Below are 7,071 nucleotides of genomic sequence, written 5' to 3' on the forward strand. Positions count from 1 at the left end.
ACTCGAAATGTAGCCGATCCACATCTGAGCCGTACTACGAAATCGTCTGGAAAAACCCCTGCCATCTTGAGGAGGACCACCCGGCGTCCCAGTACATGATTCCCCTGATGAAGGCCACCCGAGTTTGTAATCCATCCGTTGATCTCACGATGCCTGAAACTGAAATAATTTTCTCTCCCTGCCATCTTTGTCTACCCTCCCTCCCCTGACTCTTATACCCAGAAGTAACACCCCTACCCCCCCCCCCCCCCAATATCATCACGAAGCATTTAGCTCTTCTTGTCTCTTCTAGTTTTAACTATTATATTATATAATCTCGTTGAAATTGCCCAACTCTACTACCCACAAAAATAACTATAATTACGAATCTTTACAAAATTCAATCATGCCCTCTAGTTATGCCTAGTTTTAAGTTAGTCGTAAAAAATTGTCCCCCTTAATTAAACATTATTAGCTCCAATAATCTCACTGATAAAAATGTCAAACCATATTGCCACAAAAACTAAATGACCCCCCTAATCTTACGAAAACAATATTATCCCCTTGTGTAGATATATAAGATAGCTATAAAATCGCATTAGTTTCATTTTAAAAAAATCAATATGTAATCCCCTAGTTTTAAGCAATTTAAAATGTAAAACAAAACAAAATTGGCACCTTTAAGCTAACGCAACGTGCCTTATCAAATAAACGATTTGAATAAAAAAAAAGGCCTGAACGGTAAGGTAAGTATTTGAAGATATGTATATGAATTCGTTGTACCGTACCCCACCGATTTCCACCTTTTAAAAGATAACAATGTTTTTTTGCAATGCTCTGCGATCAATACCAATGAGGTCGAAATCGTTCGCGAAGTCAAGAAGCACGTGAGATCTCGTGATGACGGTTCCGTTCCTGTGCACATCAGATCTTCGTAACGCTTTATTTTATCCTATCCAGCATCATACGAATCAGCTTAACCAGTTTTGTCGGGAAACCACGCTCAAGCATTATCTGCCACAGCTCGTTTTGTTTTACTATGTCGTAATACACAGATGGTGAGTCCGCAAATTGTTTTCCTCGGAATGTATCCAGAATTTGTCGCTTGGTAAACATTTGGTCCGTCGTTAACTGTCCTTCTCGAAACCCGCTTTGATATTCGTCGACAAAGCATTCAGTCAACGGGCGCAGTCTACCCTACAGAACACGAGAAACTACATTGTAGGCAGCATTGAGGATCATTATGCCTCGGAAGTTTACAGCCCTTCTCCAAGATTGAACATATGAGGCCATTCTTCTTCCACGCATATCATCCCCATCACGCAGTGGATTGCTTCGCACAGCCAGTCACTCCCAATTTTTAGAAATTCAGCCGGGATTCTGCCCTTCCCAACAACCTTATCGTTTTTAAGCTTTCGCATAACCTCCCGTCTAGAAATCACTGAACAAAAAGAAATTGCAGGTTTGTTTACCCCTCGCTAATCGTCGGGTCTACTTACTCAAAAAAAAAATCTTCGGTCGAACAACGTTCGCTACCGCACGAAGCTAAACTTCTATAGAACACTTATTAGACCGTTTGTCTTATCTACTAGGCTGGTACCGTACCCGCAATTTAATAGGAAAGAAAACACCTCTCCAATGGAATTAAAAGATTGAAAATACAATTTATTCTTTATGAGTTAGAGGAATTAAAAGAAAAACAAATAGTTCACAGAAAAGTTCAATAATTCCGTAACAATTGAAATTTGATTATTCGTGTAGAATGAGAGATTCTTAACCATGGACCAAGCCACCTGTATATGAAAAGCTCCGTGGTTTAATCCCAACAAATTAGTCTGCCTACTCCCACTACTACCTTGCAATATGTATATAGTTTTGTTCTATCGCATCCATCATCCCGATCCCCAACCTTTTTAATCGTCAATAGTTGCCAAAATGAAATAAATTGATTTTTATCGTGATTAATGAAACTTAAACAATTACTAAAACACTATGGAAATTTATTGAGTAGGAAATGCCGCCCCCTGATTTTGCCGCTCGGGGCGGTTGCCCCCTTCGCTCCCCCCCCCCCCTTAGCGCCGCCACTGGAAGAGCTGTTAGATGTTACTCTCTGCTCTGACGGTATTACGCATGAGTTGGTAAACTGCCACGTACCTAACAAGCTTGAACCGTCGTTATCTGATCAAAAGTTGGATTTAATTGCGCAGACTTTGCTAGATTGTAAATTCCCCCTTCTTTTTGATTAAACTGCTGATGCGTGAGGATGCTTATAACGAAAATATAGCAGCAGTATTTGTGCAGTATCGACGATCGTTCTCCGGAATTTCTAGCGTTTATAAAACTGAATTATGGCGTTTATAAAACTGCAGTCACGGCGAAAATTTACAAACCTTAATCGGTTTAAGCCGAATTTGAATGACAGTATCTCTCCAGCGGTGTTTTTTTTTTTTTCAATTTGTTTATTTGATAAGGCACGTATGCGTTAGCTTAAAGGTGCCATTTTTTCATTGTTTTACATTTTGAATTTCTTAAAACTAGGGGGATACACATTTCAATATTATTTTGTTTTATATAATAAAACTAAAAAAAAAAACTACAGCTAACTTATACATATAAAAGAGGGTATAATATAATATTCGTAAGATTTGGGGGACGGGTCATTTGTGTGTTCTTTGTATAGTAATTCACTTTATGATTTTTAGAAGGGAGATTGTAGAAAAAATAATTATTAACTAAGCGGAACATTTTACAAGCTTATTAACTAGAGATAACTAGAAAGAGTGGTTCAAGATTAAGGGGAATTAATTAGGGCTATTTTAAAGTAGTGGTACTGTTGCGCATTTCTTAACGAGATTAAATATTGTTCAACTAAAACTAGAAGATAGAGGGGCACATAAATTTTGGGAAGATATTCAAGGGGAGAAGGGGGTGAAGTCATACATCTGTGTATCAGAGACATGGGAGGGTGGGTGGACAAGGCTGAAGGGGGGGGGGGGGGTGAGATATAAACTTTCAGTTTCCGGCATCAGGAATTAACGGCCAGGATTACAGATTCGAACGGATTGATCAACTAACACTAGAAGATAGGGAGGCACATAAGTTTTGGGAAGATATTCAAGGGGAGAAGGGGGTGAAGACATACATCTGTGTATTAGAGACATGGGAGAGAGGGTGGACAAGACTGAACAGGGGGGGGGGATATAAACTTCAGTTTCCGGCATCAGGAATCAACGGCCAGGATTACAGATTCGAACGGATGTATCAAGTATTGGGACGCCGGGCGGTTTTCCTCGAGCCGGCAGGGGTTCCTCCAGACAATTTCGTAGTACGGCTCAGATACGGATCGGGAACACATCGCGTTGCGCGTGTGATGTTGTACTGTAGATCTCGTGTTGTTGGTTCATTCGACAGATGTTTTGTCTCGTCTTGGAGTCGTATCAAACCATCGTTGGGGTACGGTAGGCGGAAGAGGGCACTTCTGGGAATGATAAGAGAAAAGATAGGGGCATTTAAATTTGGATATTGATGGTTTTGAGGAACGTGTATACAGTGTTGTCATAATCATAATCAAAAAATTAAAAATCAATTATCACCGTCGAAAAAAATTATCGATGATAATCGTTTTCATTATTACCACCTGAGATCACAAACCTTATAACTTGATATACAGAGAGCGATATTGATCTAGTATTCTCGTTTTCAATTTTATGTGCCTGTTGTCACCCATAACTGTTCACGCAACGGTAACCAAAATAAAATCATCACGTGATTGCTACACATTTGAGTAGAAGAAATTTTATTGAAAAATCGTGAACAAATTTTCTCACCGTTGGATGATCTGTCTCTGGCTAAACGCTCTCATCGTATTTTGTAGGCTCTATTAGTAGAAGACACAGCTAATGACATTTTCGTTTTTGACAATGCACTACACTGGTGTAGTCGGTGTTACACTCACTCAAACTCCCTAAAGCAGAGAAACCGTGTGAAGTTTCCGGGTTTCTAGTGTTTTGGCGGCTTCGGCGATCACGATGTAAGCCCTGTTGGTCAACTAAAATCCTAACACTCAAACATGTTTAATAGTATAGGGACATGTACTATTTGTACTAACGTTAAATTAATATTTTGGTTCGCTGCATACGAGAATATTTTTCCCCTAAACAAATGTGTTGGGCTCTAATTAACTTCCCGCATCTCCCTTTATATCTAGCTCTAGTTGTTCAATCGCAGCTACTGCAAAATGGCAAACGAAACTGATATAGCAGTTTATGCGCATAATAAAATCATCAATATCATACATCATTGATAATTGGTGAGATTGATTTTCTCTTTAGATGATTTTATGAGTGCGTGTGAAAGAAAAACTTATCACGATGATGAGATCGAAGAAGGCGTAATGGATTTCACATTTTCATTGTATTGCTAAACTCATCCGTGATTTTGCTGATAATAAATATCGAGTAAGAGAATCAGTAGTAATTTTATGCGTTACCGATTTTTGATTTTTTGATAATTTCCCAACACTGCGTGTATATAAGGGACATGTAGAGAATATCGCGGCTTGCTAGTACATCTCGAACCGGGACATTGGGTGATCTTCCTCGGGCCCGAAGGGAATCGAATAGTTGAGATCTGGCAGAACAGTACTCGGCACATGCCCAGACAACATGTTCGATTTCGTGATAACCGTTGCCACAAGCGCAGACACCGCTATCCACGAGCCCAATACGCCGGAGATGTGCGTCCAGCGTGTAGTGATTGGACATGAGCCGAGACATCACGCGAATGAAATCCCGACCCACATCCATCCCTCTGAACCAAGGTTTCGTCGATACCTTAGGGATTATCGAATGTAGCCACCTTCCCAGTTCACCATTGCTCCATGATGTTTGCCAACTTTCGAGGGTTCTCTGATGAGTAATACTGAAAAATTCGCTGAAGCTAATTGGTCTTTCATATATGTCACCTTGCAAAGCGCCCGCCTTAGCTAAAGAGTCCGCTTCTTCATTACCTGGAATGGAGCAATGCGAGGGAACCCAAACTAAGGTAATCTTGTACGATCTTGCAGACAAAGCACGCAGGCGCTCCCAGATTTTCCCCAGAAAATATGGAATGTGCTTTCTCGGTTTCATTGAACGGAGAGCCTCGATTGAGCTGAGGCTATCCGAGACAATAAAGTAATGATCGGTGGGCAAAGTATCAATGATCCCAAGGGTATACTGAATAGCAGCAAGTTCTGCGACGTAAACTGAAGCAGGATCATTGAGTTTGAATGAGGCGGTGAGGTTTTGATTGAATATACCGAAGCCAGTGGAGCCGTCGAGGCTTGACCCGTCGGTGTAAAACATCTTGTTGCAGTCGACTTCTCGAAATTTACTATGAAAGATGCTTGGGATCACTTGCGGACGTATGTGATCCGGGATTCCACGAATCTCGTCTTTCATGGATGTGTCGAAGAATACAGTTGAATCAGAAGCATGAAAGAGATTGACACGGTTGGGATAGTATGAAGAAGGATTGATATTTTGTGCCATGTAATCGAAGTACAAGGACATAAATCGGGTTTGAGAATTGAGCTCGACAAGCCTTTCGAAATTTGCAATTACTAACGGGTTCAAGATATCGCATCGGATGAGCAATCGATATGAGAGTTCCCAAAATCGATTTTTCAGCGGAAGGACGCCCGCCAGCACTTCGAGACTCATCGTATGGGTCGAGTGCATGCAACCCAAAGCAATACGCAAACAACAATATTGGATTCGCTCTAGTTTGATGAAATGTATGTTCGCAGCGGAGCGGAAACAGAAACTCCCGTACTCCATCACCGACAATATTGTTGTTTGGTACAGCCTGATCAGGTCTCCTGGGTGGGCACCCCACCATGTTCCGGTTATTGTACGGAGAAAGTTGATCCTTTGCTGGCACTTCTGTTTCAGATACCTAATGTGACATCCCCAGGTTCCTTTAGAGTCGAACCAGACCCCGAGATATTTGAAAGTTGAAACCTGAGCAATAGTTTGACCCATTAATTGAAGCTGTAGTTGCGCTGGTTCACGCTTCCTTGAAAATACGACTAGCTCAGTTTTCTCCGTGGAGAACTCGATACCTAGCTGGAGGGCCCAAGCAGACAAATTGTCCAAGGTATCTTGCAATGGTCCTTGCAGATCGACGGCTTTGGGACCTGTAATAGAGACCACACCGTCATCTGCAAGCTGCCTTAGCGTGCAGGAATTGACAAGACATTCGTCAATGTCATTCACGTAAAAGTTATAGAGAAGGGGGCTTAGACATGAGCCCTGGGGAAGACCCATGTAGCTAATTCGTGATGTCGATAAATCACCATGCGAAAAATGCATATGTTTTTCAGACAGCAAGTTTAGCAAAAAGTTGTTTAGAGTCGGTGAAAGACCATGCTGGTGCAGCTTCTCAGAAAGAATTTTGATAGAAACTGAATCAAAAGCCCCCTTTATATCTAGGAAAACTGATGCCATCTGCTCTTTGCTAGCATAAGCCATTTGAATTTCTGTTGAGAGCAACGCAAGACAATCGTTCGTCCCTTTGCCTTTGCGGAAACCAAATTGTGTATCTGACAGTAAGCCATTTGCTTCAACCCAATTATCGAGGCGAAACAAGATCATTTTCTCGAACAACTTTCGGATACAGGACAGCATTGCAATCGGTCGATACGAGTTGTGGTCGGAGGCTGGTTTTCCTGGTTTTTGAATGGCGATGACCTTCACTTGCCTCCAGTCATGAGGGACAATATTACCCCCAAGAAACTTATTAAATAAATTCAACAAGCGTCTCTTGGCAGAGTCTGGCAGATTCTTTAACAAGTTAAATTTGATTCTGTCTGGCCCTGGGGCTTTATTGTTACATGATAAGAGAGCAAGTGAGAACTCCACCATCGAAAACGGTGTTTCGTTCGCGTTATTGTGAGGGGACGCGGCGCGGTAGATCTTCTGTGCCGGGGCGGAATCCGGACAAACCTTCTTGGCAAAATCGAATATCCAACGGTTTGAATATTCCACGCTCTCATTGGTACTGTTTCGGTTTCGTAAGCGCCGGGCCGTACTCCAAAGAGTGCTCATCGAT

Source organism: Topomyia yanbarensis, chromosome 3, assembly GCF_030247195.1.
Source record: "Topomyia yanbarensis strain Yona2022 chromosome 3, ASM3024719v1, whole genome shotgun sequence".
NCBI lineage: Eukaryota > Metazoa > Arthropoda > Insecta > Diptera > Culicidae > Topomyia > Topomyia yanbarensis.